Source organism: Triturus cristatus, chromosome 6 (genome assembly GCF_964204655.1).
Source record: "Triturus cristatus chromosome 6, aTriCri1.1, whole genome shotgun sequence".
Classification (NCBI taxonomy): Eukaryota; Metazoa; Chordata; class Amphibia; order Caudata; family Salamandridae; genus Triturus; species Triturus cristatus.
Genome location: NC_140589.1, coordinates 1,906,248,142 through 1,906,265,443, shown reverse-complemented (window position 1 = coordinate 1,906,265,443; position 17,302 = coordinate 1,906,248,142). Strand labels below are relative to the sequence as shown.

The 17,302-nt window shown below is 50.2% G+C and overlaps 1 protein-coding gene across 5 annotated transcripts in view; it reads left to right on the top strand.

Annotated features, from left to right (window-relative positions):
* LOC146822404 (uncharacterized) overlaps nucleotides 1-17,302 on the top strand; it is a 251,096-nt gene that overhangs the window by 220,614 nt on the left and 13,180 nt on the right. For 3 of the 5 annotated variants that reach the window (XR_014963284.1, XR_014963287.1, XR_014963288.1), the window contains one exon: nucleotides 4,798-5,263. The exons of 1 other annotated variant lie outside the window; for it this stretch is intronic. The gene's annotated coding sequence lies outside the window, so the exon portion shown is untranslated. Of the gene's footprint in view, nucleotides 1-4,300; nucleotides 4,349-4,797; nucleotides 5,264-17,302 lie in introns of those variants that run through there. One more of the 5 variants, XR_014963285.1, reaches the window with a different exon arrangement.

The following is a 17,302-nucleotide window of genomic DNA, read 5'->3' as shown; positions in this document are numbered from 1 at the left end:
ATTGTATGGACGCCACTCCACTTGCCTTGGAGAGCTGCTGGGGCCACTGGCTCCAACACCCACACTTTCTGTCCTGGCTGGTATACAGTCAGCACAGCCTTTTGGTCATGCCAAGTTTTTTTGTAGTTCTTGGCTGGCCTCCAGGTTTTTGGTTGCCGTCTTCATGTATTCAGCCATCCTGGAGCGGAGACCAAGTACATAATCCATCACATCCTGGTTGGGAGGTTTGAGAGGTAGCTCCCAGCCCTCCTTCACCAAACATAATGGACCTCTTACAGGATGCCCAAACAGAAGTTCAAAAGGGCCGTAGCCAACCCCCTTCTGTGGAACCTCTCTGTATGCAAACAGAAGGCAGGGAAGTAAAAGGTCCCAATTTCGCCTAAGCTTTTATGGGAGGCCTTTAATCATTCCCTTTAGGGTTTTGTTGAACCTTTCAACTAACCCATTGGATTGTGGGTGATAGGGAGTAGTGAATTTGTAGTTGACACCACACTCCTTCCACATTGCTTTTAGATACCCTGACATGAAGTTGGTACCTCTGTCAGATATAACCTCCTTTGGGAAACCCACTCTGGAGAAGACTCCAATGAGGGCTCTTGCCACCACAGGGGCTGTGGTGGTCCTCATGGGAATTGCTTCTGGGTACCTGGTGGCATGATCCACTACCACCAGGATAAACCTGTGCCCAGATGCTGTTGGAGGGTCAAGGGGACCAACAATGTCAATCCCTACCCTTTCAAAGGGAACCCCCACCACAGGTAGAGGTATCAGTGGGGCCTTTGTTGTGCCACCTGACTTGCCACTGGCTTGGCAAGTGACACAGGAGCGACAACACTCCTTTGTGTCCTCTGACATATGTGACCAATGAAAATGTGGAACAAGCCTGTCCCAGGTCTTGTTTTGGCCCAAGTGTCCTGCTAAAGGGATGTCATGTGCTAGGGTCAAGAGGAACCCCCTAAACTTCTGAGGTATTACCAAACTCCTGGTGGCCCCAGGGGTAGGATCTCTAGCCTCAGAATATAGGAGTCCCTCATCCCAATAAATGTTATGGGACCCACTAGCACTCCCAGCAGCCTCAGCAGCAGCCTGCTGTCTGAGGGGTTCAAGAGAGGGGCAGCACTGTTGCTCCATACTCATATCTTCCCTGGAAGGTCCCCCTTCCCCCAAGAACTCAACCTGATCAGGCTCAAGTCCCTCTGGTGCAGTTCCTTCTTCGGGATCTGCTTCTCCTCCCTCAGGAGGAGAATCTGAGATCTGAGACAGAGGGGAAGGCACTGCCTTAACCCTACTGCTCCTTAACCCTACTGCTCTGCCTCTTGGGTAGCACCTGGTCCATACTTTCAGGATCCAGAGCTGGTTCAGTTTGATGCATTTTGGCTTGTGACCTGGTCACAGCAAATACCTCTGCAGGTATGCCCGACATCTCAGCATGAGTCCATAACTCTACTTCAGACCAGGCTGAAGACTCTAGATCATTGCCCAATAGACATTCGACAGGGAGGTCTGCACTGACTACTACTTTCTTGAGGCCAGTTACCCCTCCCCAGGAGAAATTCACAACTGCCAGACTATGGTTAGTCCTGACATTGCTTGCATTGGTAACCTGATACATTTCACCTAGGATGATCTGTCCAGGGTCCACAAGATCCTCTGCCACCATGGTGACACTAGCACCTGTGTCCCTGAATGCCAAAGCCTGTTTGCCATTTATGATAGGCTGCTGTTTGTACTTGCCCAGATTACAGGGGCTCACTAGGAAGGACTTATCAATGTCTGCATCACAAATCAGCAATGCCTGAGTGGGTACTCTGACTATGCCAGAGTCCACTTCAGAACCCAGGGTCAACCCTACAACACCCTTATTCTGATTACCACCTCCACCAGTAGCTGTACTAGGGGGAACAGTTGCCTTAGGGGCAGGAGGGGTGGTGGTTTGGTCTTTGAACTTGTTACAGTCAGAAGTCCAGTGTCCTTTCTGTTTACAGAATTTGCACCAGGGCTTCTTTTGGCCTTTTCCTTTGTTGGACTGTGACTCCCCACCAGATGCAGATTTTTGGGGCCCTTGTGAAGACTTCTGGTCTTTTGACTTATCCCCACCTTTCTCAGAGCCTTTAGGATCCTGCTTCTTAGTGTCACCCCGTTGGTTCTGGGTTTTCTGCCTCACCCTGGTTCTGACCTATTTGTCTGCCTTCATTCCCAATTCTTGGGGAGAGGTCAGATCAGAGTCCACCAAGTATTGATGCAACAACTGGTTTTGGCAATTATTAAGGATCTGTTCTCTCATCATAAGATTATACAATCCCTTAAAATCAGTAACTCTACTACCAACCAGCCAACCCTCCAGAGCCTTGGTTGCACAATCTACAAAGTCTGTCCAGTCCTGAGTCTGTGCTTTCTGGGTGTCTCTGAACTTCAACCTGTACAGCTCGGTGGTTAAGCCAAACCCATCTATTAATGCACTCTTCAGGACTTCATAATCATCAGCATCCTCTTCTCTAACAGTGAGGAGCTTGTCTCTACCTTTATCAGAAAAGGAGAGCCACATGATTGCTGCCCACTGTTTCTGGGGGACCTGTTGTACTCTACAGGCCCTCTCAATAGCAGGTATCCATTTGTGGATATCATCCCCACTCTGGTAGGGAGGAACAACCTTGGACAGGTTCCTATGGTCTGGAATGTAATCTCTGACTCTAGGGACACTGTTGCTGCCACCAGGTGTTTCTAAACCCTCTCTTCTAGGAGCTCTCTGGAGCTCAAATGCTTCTTTGTCTAATGCCAACTGCTTGGCCTTAAGGGCAACACTTGCTTCCTCATACTGCAGCAGTTTGTACATTCTGTCAGAGGAGGTCTCCCTTCTAGGAAGGTATAAGTTCCTCTGCTGGACAGATTCCCTGCCAGAGTGATATGAGTGGTCAGATTCCCTAGAAAGGGACCTAGGCCTCTCCTCCACTTGGTCAGTTCTCTTAGGGAGAATTCCTCTGTCCTTTTCAGATCCTTGTGGATCTGGCCCATCAGCCACAGAGTCCAGGTCATCTTGATTTTCATCATCTGACCCAGAGACTATAGCTGACCCACTCCCTGATTCAGACCCCTTAGCTCCTAGAGCTAATCTAAGATCATCTGTGGTCAACAGATCTATCAGGTGTAGTGTGGAGGGACTCTGTCCTAGCTTCAGGTGCCTTGCAGCACATATGGCTTTCAAGTCCAAGAAAGTGATGTCCTTATACTGAGGTTGGGTGGACCCACTGGCTCCAGCCCTTGAAGACATTCTAGTGTTGTGCAGTGTTGTACTACCTACACTGGTTTGTGGCCTACTGATCCTAGCTTGAGCGGTAGAAAGGGTGTGCTATCCCTTGACACACAGCTCTAAGTTCAGAAGAACATATTGATACTAAGCTTGACTTTATATGTACCTTGAGTACCTTTAGTGGTTTTCAGTTAGTAATTCAAATAGAGATTTTCTGGTAAAACAATGGCAAGCTGGAATCCCACACGCTGCCCACCAATGTGAGAAGTTGGCCTGGCAAATGCTGGTCACTAGTTTAAGTGGCCATCTTGCACCAGTCCAATTCGACTCTTATGGTAAAGAGGTTTAAGACAACCTTTTAAAGAAAGCTATCCTAGTGGTAGCTGTGGAGAGCAGCCCTCAGGCTAAGTCTCTGAGGAATGTAAAGCAGCTTGTTTTACCTTATAATCGCTTGAATTACCAAATGAAAGGACACCACACAGGTATATATATAAAATATATATGTATTTATTACTAGACACACTCTACTAATCTCTTTATGAGATTAGAAGTCAGGAACATATGCACAAATCAATGTTTCACAACAAATTAAGCACTTATATGGCTGGGTCCCTAGAGGCGTACCAGACCATATACTAAAAAAGAGGTATAAGAACAACGATTCGAGAAGGGAGAAGGCCTAAGGTCTTCAGAAGCGCTGGGGCCTCACTAATCCACCCAAGGCAGGTAAGTAAAGGACCCACGGGAGACGCATGCAGTGTGAGAACACAGCCGCGGATCCCAATAGACTTCAATGGAGCAAGTCGCGTTTGGAATTTTAAAGTTCTAGGGTACTTCAGGAGAGTCGATCTGTTTAGATTCCGCATTGCCAGAATAACTTGCCAAATGACATTTTACATTGTACCATTGTAATTATGAATACACTGTCAGTCCTTTGTAATTTTTAGACCAAAACAATTTTTTATTTCTTTTGTCATTACGATTTGTGAGTTACACATAATTGGAATAAATAAAAAAACATTTTTGTTCTTTTTTCTTTTTATTTATTGTCAGAAGGGCTGTGAAGTCCCAAATTGTCTGCAAAAAATGGAAAGATACTTGGTAAGACTACGTTCTGGTTATCATATACTGACAGAATCAATCTCCAAAATAGATACCGTTGTATCGTTTCGCACAGATGATCTCAACAGTGTTTTATGGGCATCCTGTTCCTTGACTCATAGGTTAGCCGCCTTTAGTAATTCTATCTAGGTGTGCATGTTTAAACCTTTCATCTCTTACCCTAACCTCTGATTGACACACTGCTCCAACCTCTATCTTAATCACACCAAGGTGCTGTATAATAGATGGATTTTGCACTATAGTTCTTCTTCCCTGCATGGACTACACATCCCTTGTTGAAACACCTCCATGAGCTTTTAGAGTTCTTTAGGCACTTAATAGATTAATAAATAGGGGTACTCAATTAATTTAAGGAAGTAATCTCCGTTTGAAATTAAAAGCATTTGCCTTCAAATTTGCCAATGCCATTTTCTTTGTCTTTGTTGCAGACATCCAGACTTTCCTTGTGTATATCTTACTTTTTAACGATTTGCAGTTGGTCCTGAAGAAGGTGGTCCCCCACTGAAACGCGCGTTGACCGCGATTCTGCTTCCATCACAGTGATATCGACGATTGCTATCTTCTATCCTGTTAATCTGAAAAAATCCGACCAATCTAAGGGCCCTTTTGCCTTCCTTTTTCAATCCCTCCCTTTAGTATCTTTTTATTGTCTTGAATGAATGCAAGTATGAATGGTTAATAAGTGGTCATTTATATTTCTGTCTACGATGTTATAGAATTTTATGTGTTTGAAGTTTAGGATGTTACTTTTTACCACATGAATTATGTAAAATGTCTACACTAAAACTGTAAGTGAACTTAAAAAAAAGAACAAAAATGTTTTTTTTATTTATTCCAATTATGTGTAACTCACAAATCGTATTGATAAAAGAAATAAAAAATTGTTTTGGTCTAAAAATTACAAAGGACTGACAGTGTATTCATAATTACAATGGTACAATGTAAAATGTCATTTGGCAAGTTATTCTGGCAATGCGGAATCTAAACAGATCAACCATTTAAACATATAGGCCGGTTTAGAGGTTTGTTACCTTTATCTTTTTTGCTCTCTCCCTCCTCTAGGGCCTCAACGTATATAGGGAGAACCTTTGTCTTAATTCTACTTCGGGAGAGTCTACAAGCAAGTCACTTACAGGGTAAGTAGTTCTAAAGCCAACACACACAGGAGCACCGGAGTGCACGAGTTACCTCACCCAGGGAAGCCGGATGCATAGGTGTCTTTTGGTGTCGGGTCGAGGCGTCGTTTTCAATGGGAGCCAAAGAAGACTTGCTGCTTGTGAAGACGGGAGAAGTGTCCGGTGTAATCCAAGGATGGATTCTGAAGAAAGAAGACCTGAAAGCAGAGGAGACAGTGTTCAAAGTCACTTGCCAGTGACCCGGGCCCTGGAAGATGGATGCCCACAGTCGTCGGGTGATTTCAGGTGATCACGGGTGTCTTGACTCTTCAGCAACGAGGTCTAGGAGGTGTCGACGACAACCAGGAGCTGGATTCAGAGTGTCCCACGATGTCTGCAGCTTACTGAGGTGTTGGCAACCGGATTGGAGCCAACAAGCCTTGGCAACAGCAAGTCTTGTGGAATGTGAAGAAAGTCAGCGGTGCCAACCAGCAAGGTCTGAGGGACTCACCCAGCAAGGGTAAGTCAGGGCAGGCTTGGAGCAACCAGGGGAGCCCTTTGATTTGATGAGAAAGTCTTCAGGGGACCCACAAGCCCATGGGCAAGGGATCACCAAGACGCCTCGTGAGGATTCACTTCACAGGAGCCCACGGTCACTCGGGATGAGGTAGGCCTCTGATCTTCAGTGGAAAACCTGCTGGAGGTCTGGACCACATGTGGTCCAATGCACAAGTTCATAGAACGTCATGAAGGGATTGCACTCGAAAATAGTGCACTGTACCCAGGTATTTCTGTTCCTTATCACTCGTGGGGTCCACTCGCCTCAGCTCTGCTGGGGACTCACGATGGCTGTCAAGAAGTCAGGAAATCCACTTCCGGGGCTGCAGGGACTTCGGACTCCGGCGGGAGCGGGAAAGTTTGCGACCATTTATTCAAAGTTTTGGTGCCTGCCAAGCAGGGGAGTCACTCCTTGATTCCAAGGGAGATTCTTCAGTCTTTCAAAGGTAGTGGAATATCGAAGGTCCAGGATTATTCTTGTAGAGCATCGTCCAGGGATATCTAGTTTGCAATGGCAAGGGTTCCCTATCTTATACTAAAGGAAAGGGAGGGACTAGCTCTATGACCACTTCCCTTTGTCCAGTTTTGCACCAGAGCTGGGGCAGGTAGCCCCTGAACCGGTTTGAGGTGGCATATGCGCAGAGGAGCCTACTGCTCCCCCAGTGCAGGACTTCAAAGCACTCTAGGAGTGCACTCACCGAGCCCCAATACACTAAATCCTGTCTGGAAGGTGGTGACACCTCCCTGTGACAGGATGCCTATTGTTGGGCCTCCTCCACTGTGAGTTTCGGTCAGCAGCAGGAGGGCAGCCCAGTGTCTGTGCTGGTGGCATCCATTTTGTGATGCTAGGGCTCTTTCAGGATTCTACCGTGTTTCCACAGTAGGTACATGTCTTCCCCTCTAGAAGGGTGGGATCATACTCCCACACCAGTTACTGGTGTGGGGGTATTATTCCAAAGCGTTTGACACCAAACACGACATGTTTTGATGCAGCTATCCCAGAGTTAGCATTTAACGCGAGGTTATAATGCACTTAAGAGTATATGGTTTAACCGCATCCACAAACAGCCACAGAGAATAGACTCTGAGGGCTGCAGAGGGGCCCTGCGCAGGCAGAGGCACCCCCTCACATGTAAACCAAGCACCCTGCCCTCAGGATTGATAGGGCTGGCCTTAGGGGTGACTGATAGGCTTATATGTGTGTGTAAGGTGAGATATAGGGAACCTATATCTCAGTGAGGAGTGCTAACACAACCTCACCCAGGCTGCAGTAGCAGGCCTGTGGTGTCAGATTTAGTCTGCTTCCCAGGGGTGGCATAATACATGCTTCAACCCCTGGTAGGCCTGTGAAGTACCTCTGCCCTAGGTACCTAAGGTACCATATACTAGGGGCTCATAAGGTACCACAGTATCCAATCACTAGTGCATCTAATATGCACTCCAAGTTGTTTAGAGAGAACCGAGAGACTGGGGTCCTGATTAGCAGGGACCCAGCCAGACTATAGCCAGAAACCAGTGTTAACATCAGAAAAAAAGTGGGGGCAACATAAGTGCAGATCCTACTCTCCTACAGCCTCCCTCTCTTTCCTCTTCCCCATCCCTTCCCTCTGCCTCCGTCTCTCCCCCTCTGCCTCCCTCTGTCTCCCTCTCTCTCCGCTGCCTTTCCCCTCACCTCCCTCTCCCCTCTGCCTCCCTCTCGCCCCTGCCACCCTTTCTCCCCCCTGCCTCCCTTTCTCCCCCCTGCCTCCCTTTCTCCTCTCCCCTCCGCCCCCTCTCCTACTCCCTTCCCTCTCCCCTCTGTCTCCCTATCTCCACACTGCCCCCTCTCTCCCCTCTGCCTCCCTCTCTCCTCTCTGCCTCCCTCTCTCCTCTCTGCCTCCCTCTCTCCCCGTCTGCCTCCCTCTCTCTCCTCTGCCCCCTCTCTCCCTCTAGTCCCTCTCTCCCCTCTGCCTCTGTCTCTCCCTATGCCTCCCTCTCTCCCTCTCTCCCCTCTGCCTCCCTCTCTCCCCTCTGCCTCCCTCTTCCCCACTGCCTCCCTCTCTCCCCACTGCCTCCCTCTCTCCCCACTGCCTCCCTCTCTCTCCCCACTGCCTCCCTCTCTCTCCCCACTGCCTCCCCCTCTCTCCCCTCTGTCGCCCTCTCTCCCCTCTGCCTCCCTTTCTCCTCTCTGCCCCACTTTCTCCCCTCTGCCTGCCTCTCTCCCCTCTGCCTGCCTCTCTCCCCTCTGCCTGCCTCTCTCCACTCTCCCTGCCTCTCTCCCCTCTGCCTCGCTCTCTCCCCTCTGCCTGCCCCCCCCCCCTGCTTCCCTCTCCCCCTTCTGCCTCCCTCTGTGTCCACTGCCCATCCCTTCCTTCTGCCTCCCTCTCTCTCCTCTGCCTCTCTCTCTCCCTCCCTCTCTCCTCTGCCCCATCCCTTCCCTCTGCCTCCCTCTCTTCCCTCTGCCTCCCTCTCGTTCCTCTGGCCCATCCCTTCCCTCTGCCTCCCTCTCTCCCCTCTCTCTCTCTATCTCCCTCTCTCCCCTCTCCCTCTCTCTCTCGCCTCTGCTGCCGGCTCACCCCTCTGCCTCCCTCTCTCCCCTCTCTCTCTCTCTCTCTCTCTCTCTCTCTATCTCCCTCTCTCCCCTCTGCCTCTCTCTCTCCCCTCTGTACCCATCTCTCCTCGTCTGCATCCCTCTCTCCCCTCTATCCCCTCTCTCTCTCTGGTCCATCTCTCCCCTCTGCCTCTCTTTCTCCCTATGCCTCCCTCTCTCCACTGGTCCCTCTCTCCCCTCTGCCTCCCTCTCTCCCCTCTGCCTCCCTCTTCCCCACTGCCTCCCTCTTCCCCACTGCCTCCCCCTCTCTCCCACTCCCCTCCCTCTCTCCCCTCTGTCTCCCTCTCTCCTCTCTGCTTAAATCTCTCCCCTCTGCTTCCCTCTCTCCTCTCTGCCTCTCTCTCTCCCCATCTGCCTCCCTCTCTACCTTCTGCCCTCTCTCTCCCTCTGGTCCCTCTCTCCCCTCTGCCTCTCTCTCTCCCTATGCCTCCCTCTCTCCCTCGGGTCCCTCTCTCCCCTCTGCCTCCCTCTCTCCCCTCTGTCTCCTTCTTCCACACTGCCTCCCTCTCTCCCCACTGCCTCCCTCTCTCTCCCCACTGCCTCCCTCTCTCTCCCCACTGCCTGCCCCTCTCTCCCCACTGCCTCCCCCTCTCTCCCCACTGCTTCCCCCTCTCTCCCCACTGCCTCCCCCTCTCCCCTCAGTCTCCCTCTCTCCCCTCTGTCTCCCTCTCTCTTCTCTGCCCCACTTTCTCCCCTCTGCCTGCCTCGCCCTCTCCCCTCTGCCTCGCTCTCTCCCCTCTGCCTGCCTCTCCCCCTCTGCCTGACTCTCCCCCCTCTGCTTGCCTCTCACCCCACTGCTTGCCTCCCCCCCCTCTGCTTCCCTCTGCTTCCCTCTCTCCCCTCTGCTTCCCTCTCTCCCCCTGACTCCCTCTTTCCCCCCTGCTTCCCTCTCCCCCTTCTGCCTCCCTCTTTCTCCTCTGCCCTATCCCTTCGCCACCCTCTCTTCCCTCTGCCTCCCTCTCGTTCCTCTGCCCCATCCCTTCCCTCTGCCTCCCTCTCTCCCCCGCCTCTCTCTCTCCCCATCTGCCTCCCTCTCTCCCCTCTGCCCCCTCTCTCCCTCTATCTCCCTCTCTCCCCTCTGCCTCTCTCCCCCCTCTGCACCCTTCTCTCCCCTTTATGCCTCTCTCTCTCTCCCTCTCTCTCCCCTCTGCCCCCTCTCTCCCCTCTGCCTCCCTCTCTCCCCCCTCTGCCTCCCTCGTTTCATCTACCTCCATCTCTCCCCTCTGCCACATCCCTTGTCTCTGCTCCCCTCTCTCCCCACTGCCTCCCTCTCTCTCCCCTCTGCCTCCCCCTCTCCTCACTGCCTCCCTTTCTCCTCTCTGCCCCCTTTTCTTACCTCTGCCTCTCTCTGCCCCCTGCCTGCCTCTCTCCCTTTTGCCTTTCTCACTCCCCTCTCCCTCCCTCACTCCCCTTTGCCTCCCTCACTCCCCTCATCCCCCCTCTCCCCTCGGCCTCCCTCTCCCCTCTGCCTGACTCACTCCCCTCTGCCTCTCTAACTCCCCTCTGCCTCTCTCACTCTCCTCTGCCTCCCTCTCTCCCCTTTGCCTCTATTCCCCCTGTCTCCATCTCTCCCCTCTTCATTCCTCTCTCCCTCTGCCTCCCTTTCTTCCCTCCGTCCCTCCCCCTTCCACTCCCACTCTCTCCTCTGCCTGCCTCACTCCCCTCTGCCTCTCTAACTCCCCTCTGCCTCTCTCACTCCCCTCTGCCTCCCTCTCTCCCCTTTGCCTCTATTCCCCCTGTCTCCCTCTCTCCCCTCTTCATTCCTCTCTCCCTCTGCCTCCCTTTCTCCCCTCCGCCCCCTCCCCCTTCCACTCCCACTCTCCCCTCTGCCTCCCTCCCTCCCCTCTGCCTCCCTCTCTCCTGTTATGTGTCATATAGGTACCCTGATATAGGCCCGGGTAACATCATAACCTTTTTCCTACATTTTCCCTGTACTAGACAATAACGTGCTGGGTTGAACCTTTCACCTAGTTTTGGTCCTGCTTTGAAATCAGGCATGGCTGTACACCTCCTTTCTCTCTGGACTGCCCACCTCCCTTCTATCTGGGCTGTACATCTCCTTTCTATTTGGGCCGCACACCTCCTTCTACTTGGGCTGTGCACCACCTTCTTACAATCTACGCGCCAGGTTCATCCCGTACATCATTCTCATATTCAGCAATGGCTAACATAAGGGACACTGCATGCGTGGCTGTATAACTACAGCACCTCTTGCTGGGCTCAGTAGAGGGGAACCGAGACTACCAAGGCCGACACACTGACCAGAGACTCTGAGGCTCCTGCATGCAGTCGCTCTAGCTGACAGCGGACTAAACACCTCCTCTCCGGGGTGTCCAGCTCGAGACCAGGAAAGGGTCCTGCATTTCTCTCACTTCAGGAAATGAGGTTGGACTAACTCCTAGAGAGACTCTTGGCTATTGCTGTACACTTACTTACATGCTAGGTACACTTAGGTACATCTAGATAGGCACCCTAGGAGTACACACATTTTATCCTGCATTTTATATTCATGTATGTAATCATGTTTATTGCAAGATGGTAGACTATACTACCTTTTTATATACACTGTACTGCTGATCATATATCTCTGCTACTCTCTAATGATTATCGCAGCACATATATTTTACACTAGAAGGGCTACTGTGCAATAAATTCTTATTGTATCACGCCCATCTGTTTCTTCTGTGTAACTCTCTGAGACGTGACAGAGTGAGCACGAGTGACTGAGCAAAAGGTAGTATATTGTTTCCACGATTCTGAGGGATCAGGGTTGTCAAGTTCTGAGGTTGCCAGAAACCAATCTCTCCCCGATAAGAAGAGACTCTAGTGCAGGGGTCTTCAAACTGTGGGGCGCGACCCCCAGGGGGGCCGCGGAGTGATACAAAGTGGGTCGCGCATTCCCAGTCACACTTCTGCCCAGGCCCAATGGCTTCAGCCCCCCTCCTCCCCCATCGTGTCCGGGCTGCTGCAGTGCAACCCGAGCTGCTGGGGGATCAGCTGGGCAGTATCTGGAGTCTTATCTCCAGCACGCCCAGAATTTTTCACAGGTCTTTAAAGTCCATTTGCAGATTTACATGCCTTTGTAAACTGGTTACAGAGGCTTAGTTTTTTTTCTGGTTCCAGTACCCTCTGGACCCCCTCTCTGCCTATTCCTTACATTTGTATTTTACATTTACTGCTGTAGTGTGAGAATGCATTGTATGAAAAGGAATATAAAGTAGGGATGCCAAAAGAAAAATGTCTGCCGTGTGTTGTTTAAAGAGCTTGGAAAGACCTCATCTTGACATTAAATAGACTTATAAATAAAAAAGTATGCATTCATTCGTTATGTGACTTTTCTGTCTTTGTTCACTTTAATTATCAGTCATAGATCATTGAGGCAGCCCTAGATCACAATTAAAAGTGCTTTCTATTTATATTTGCTGTTCGCAGTATGCACAGATAAGAGCCGAAAATACAGCTTTAGGTGACTGCTTATTTTTGTACCAACTGGGCAACAAAATAATGAGCTGGCAGCCCTAACCGTAGGACTAAAAGCTTGTTGTAGGATCAGCACATTATTTAATTCCTCCACCCTCGATCCTCCGATTAATGCCATAATAGCAATAGTTCAACTTAGATCTCAAACCCTGCGCTGCCGTCAATAACATGCTGAGTTACTTCAAGTGTCTGGGAATGCACCCTGCATTCAGACAACTCACTCCTCATTCTCGGTCACGCTCACCCTGCACTCACAGCGATCACAATGCACTCACACTGATCACCATGCTCTCACACCATTCACCCACTCGCCCTGCACTCACAGTGATAACGCTGCACTCACAACGCACTTGCGCTGTTCACCCTATACCTCACCCTGCAGTCACATGAGCACACTACTCACCCTGCACCCATGAGACACTTCACGCAGCTGTCCCTCTCACTGCTCAATCTGCAACTCATTCAAACAAGCCCATCACTAATCATACATTCAGTCGTCCCATTCTGAGCTTACAGCCGCACCCAAATTAATTTGGCCACCTCACTCAACCTGCAGTCACTCCTCTTACCCTATTCTCACACTGTTGCATCGCTCACCTTGCACTCACATGGGCACTCTTGTTACCCACACAGTGCAGAGGGTTAATGTGGCTGCTACAAAAAATATGTACCATGCAGATCACCGTAATAAGTGTGAGTAAACTATGAGTAGCGCTATAAAAAAATGAAATGTTTGTCAGAAAGGTGCTGTAGAGAGATGAGGTGCATTGTTGGTGAGTGGTAGTGAGGGAATTCATGGAGAAGGAGGAAACAGGGGTGGGGCACCAAAAAAGACTGTTGTACCGTGTGCGACCAGTGCTGGGGCCAGCCTTGGCAGGGAGTGTTAACCCCCTCTGAAGTTCTGGTCTAGTGCCTCCCCTGCTTCTACCTATTATTATGATTACATTTGAGGTGCGCTACTGTTACCAAAAGATGTCCTAGGGCTAATAACCATCTGCTGCCTGAAGGCAAATGAGAAACACAGAGGTGAAGGAGAACCAGCCAAATGGGGTAACCTACGGAGCATAGAGAAAGGTTTTTATATCTTCCTAAAGGATAATAGATTCTTGGTGGAGCGAAGCAAAGGAGGGTGCAAGTTCCATAACTGCGTGGCCTGCACCAAAACAGCGAGACAGACAACTCATGCCTTCTTGAATTAGTGAACAATAAGCAGATTGGCACAGGCCGAGAAGAGAATACGGGTCCGACCCATATGCTTGGTGAGGAGAGATGAGAGGATGAGAGAGGACAGCAATGGAGTGAGAGAATTCGATTGAAGAGGTCAGGGATGAGGAGAAATGTGAAGTGCCGAAGAGAAATGTGGACACGCAAGAAGTGAGTGTGAGCCAAAGGTGAGGGCTTCTGTTAGAACAAAGGGGAGATGTGAAAGATGAATGGGGGGACTGGAGAGGTGTAAGATACAAATAAACAAAAATTTGAATGGAGAGACAAGGTGAATGAGGGGCACGGAGGTGACGGGGCCAGAGAGGCCATGAGATAAATGCAAGACTGTTAGAGTTGAGGGCAGTGAAAAAACATAATGGCAAGAGGTGATTAAAGGTGAAGTGAGAGGTTGAATGGGGAGAGTTCAGAAGTTGTAAAAAGGGGTGAAAGAAAATGGCCTGCAAAGTGAGAGAGGGATCCAGGGTTGTGAGAGGAGAGAGGGATGGAAGGGAGGGGTGAGAGGAAAGCTGCATGGGTAAACTGCTTACCTCTGCACAAAACCACAAGGGTTTTAAGGGACCCCTGCTTCTCCCGGCCCGGGCCAGGAGAGCTTCTAATGTGGCAGCACGTATTCCTGCGGAGTGGAAGGCCCTTCGCAAAGGTTGACTAGAAATCTTTCTGATGTTAATGGCTGTATTTTGGTTATAAACTGGTACTAATGGGGTGAAATCTTTCCTCAGTGTTACTGTGTGTAACAAATTCAAAATAATGAAGCAATGCTGTGAGAAGTTGGCCTGGTATATGCTGTTCACTAGTTAAAGTGGACACCTTGCACCAGTACAATTCGACTCTTATGGTAGTAGGTTTAAGACGACCTTTAAAGAAAGCTATCCTAGTGGTAGCTGTGGAGAGCAGCCTTCAGGCTAAGTCTTGGAAGGAATGTAAAGCAGCTTGTTTTACCATATAATCTCTTGAATTACCAAATGTAAGGACACCACACAGGTATATATATCAAATATATATGTATTTATTGCTAAACAACTCTCTACTAATCTCTTTATGAGATTAGAAGTCAGGAACATATGCACAAAACAACATTTCACAATAAATTAAGCACAAATATGGCTGGGGCCCTAGGGGCGTACCAGACCATATACTAAAAAAGAGACTTAGAGATAACGACTTGCAATGGGACAAGGCCTATGGCCTTCAGAAGCGTTGGGGCCTCACAAAACCACCCAAGGCAGGTAAGTAAAGGACCCTCGGGGGACGCATGCAGTGTGTTAACCCAGCCGCGAATCCCCGTTGACTTCAATGGTGCAAGTCGCGATTGGAAATTTAGAGTTTAAGGGCACGTCGAAGGAGACTACAAGCAAGTCACTTACAGGGTAAGTAGTTCTAGAGCCAACACCCACAGGAGCACTGTAGTGCTGGAGTTACCTCACCCAGGGATGCCGGGTGCATAGGTGTCTTTTGGTGTCGGGTCGCGGCGTCGTTTTCAATGGGAGCCAATGAAGACTTGCTGCTTGTGAAGACAGAAGAAGTGTCTGGTGGATTCAGAAGAAGGAAGACCTGAAAGCAGAGGGGACAATGTTCAAAGTCACTTGGCAGTGACCCGGGGCCAGTAAGCCGGATGCCCACAGTCGGGTGTTTTCAGGTAATTCACAGGTGTCTTGACTCTTCAGCCACGAGGTCCAGGAGGCGTCGATAACAACCAGGAGCTGGATTCGGCGTGTCCCACGAAGTCTGCAGCTTACTGCGGTGTTGGTGACCCGATTGGAGCCAACAAGCCTTGGTAACAGCAAGTCTTGTGGAAAGGACAAAAAGTCCGCAGTGCAGACCGGCAAGGTCTGGGGGACTCACCCAGTGAGGGTAAGTCAGGGCAGGCCTGGAGCAACAAGGGGAGCCCTTTGGATTTGTAGGAAAGTCTTCAGGGGACCCACAAGCCATCCGGCAAGGGATCGCAAAGACGCCTCAGGAGGATCCACTTAACAGGGGCCCACGGTCACTCGGGACGGGGTAGGCCTCTGACCTCTGGGGGGATCCCTGCTAGAGGCTTGGACCACACGTGGCCCAATGCACAGGTTCATAGTACGTTGTGAAGGGGTTACACTCGAAAATAGTGCACGGTACCCAGGGATTGCGGTTCCTCGTCACTCGTGGGGTCCATTTGCCTCAGCGTTGCTGGGGACTCATGATGGCCTTGGAGAAGTCAGGAAATCCTCTTCCTGGGCTGCAAGGACTTCGGGCTCCGGCTGGAGCAGTGGAGTTTGCGACTGTAGTTTGTAGTTTTTGGTGCCTGCCAAGCAGTGGGGAGTCACTCCTTGACTCCAAGGGAGATTCTTCAGTCTTCCAGAGGTAGTGGAACATCGAAGGTCCGGGATTCTTCTTCAGAGCATCATCCAGGGGTACCTAGTTTGCAATGGCAAGGGTTCCCTAACTTATACTGGAAGGAAGGGAGGGACTAGCTCTAGGACCCCACCTATGGGAGGGTCAGGGGAGTGGGTGGCTACACCCACTTCACTTTGTCCAGTTTTGCGCCAGAGCAGGGGCAGGTAGCCCCTGAGCCGGTTTGAACTGGTGTATGCACAGAGGAGCCTACTGCTCCCCCAGTGCAGACCCACCCAGCCCTAAAACACTAAAACCTGTCGGGGAGGTGGTCACACCTCCCTGCGACAGGATACCTATTGTTGGGCCTCCTCCACTGCGAGTTTCGGTCATCAGCAGGAGGGCAGCCCAGTGTCTGTGACTGGTGGCATCCATTTTGTGATGCCAGGGCTCTTCAGGATTCTACCGCGTACCACAGTAGGTACATGTCTATCCCTCTAGAAGGGTGGGATCATACTCCCACACCAGTTACTGTTGTGGGGGTATGATTCCAAAGCTTTTGACACCAAACATGACATGTTTTGATACAGCCATTTCAAAGTTAGCATTAACCGCGAGGGTATAATGCACTTAAGAGTATATGGTTTGACCGCATTCACAAACAGCCCCAGAGAATAGACTCTGAGAGCTGCAGAGGAGCCCTGCTCAGGCAGAGGCACCCCCTCACATGGAAACCAAGCACCCTGCCCTCAGGATTGATAGGACCTGCCTTAGGGGTGACTGATAGGTTTAAATGTGTGTGCAGGGAGAGATATAGTGAACTTATATCTCAGTGAGGAGTGCTAGCACTACCTCACCCAGGCTGCAGTAGCAGGCCTGTGGTGTCAGATTTAGTCTGCTTCCCAGGGGTGGCATAATACATGCTTCAGCCCCTGGTAGGCCTGTGAAGTACCTATGCCCTTGGTACCTAAGGTACCATATACTAGGGGCTCATAAGGTACCGCAGTATCCAATCACTAGTGCACCTAATATGCACTCCAAGTTGTTTAGAGAGAACAGAGAGGCTGGGGCCCTGATTAGCATGGTCCCAGCCAGACTATAGCCAGAAGCCAGTGTAAACATCAGAAAAAAAGTGGGGCAAACATAAGGTGCAGATCCTACTCTCCTACACCTGAGATTATTGGCCTTCATAGGAGAGATATATCTCAGGTTACAGGAGGTCATGGGGACTATTACCTCTGTAGACGCTCAAGGCAGTGTGGACAATGTTAGCACAACCCTGTCTATGGGCTGGCAGGGACAATTGAGACACTCATGCTTCAGATGTGGATAGAATGGGTCTGGGGCACTATATGGTAAAACTAGACCCTGCTTCAAAGCCACGGCTATAAAGAGTTCAGTTCTCACACTTAACTGTGTCAAATTCTCAGTAGCATAATACCGCAATGGGAGGCATCTTAGAAAATAATATTACAAGGCACCTCACTCCTAGTGGCATTAAAGAACAAGATACTTACCTTCAGTACCGATATATCTGTAAGAAACATAATTAGTTATAGATTCCTTACCTTAGAATTACCCCCAGGCGTCAGACTAGATCCGGAAAGTTTTTGGTCAGCAGTACCTCTGCGCGTCGGAAGGTGGCGTCTGTCGGCTCCG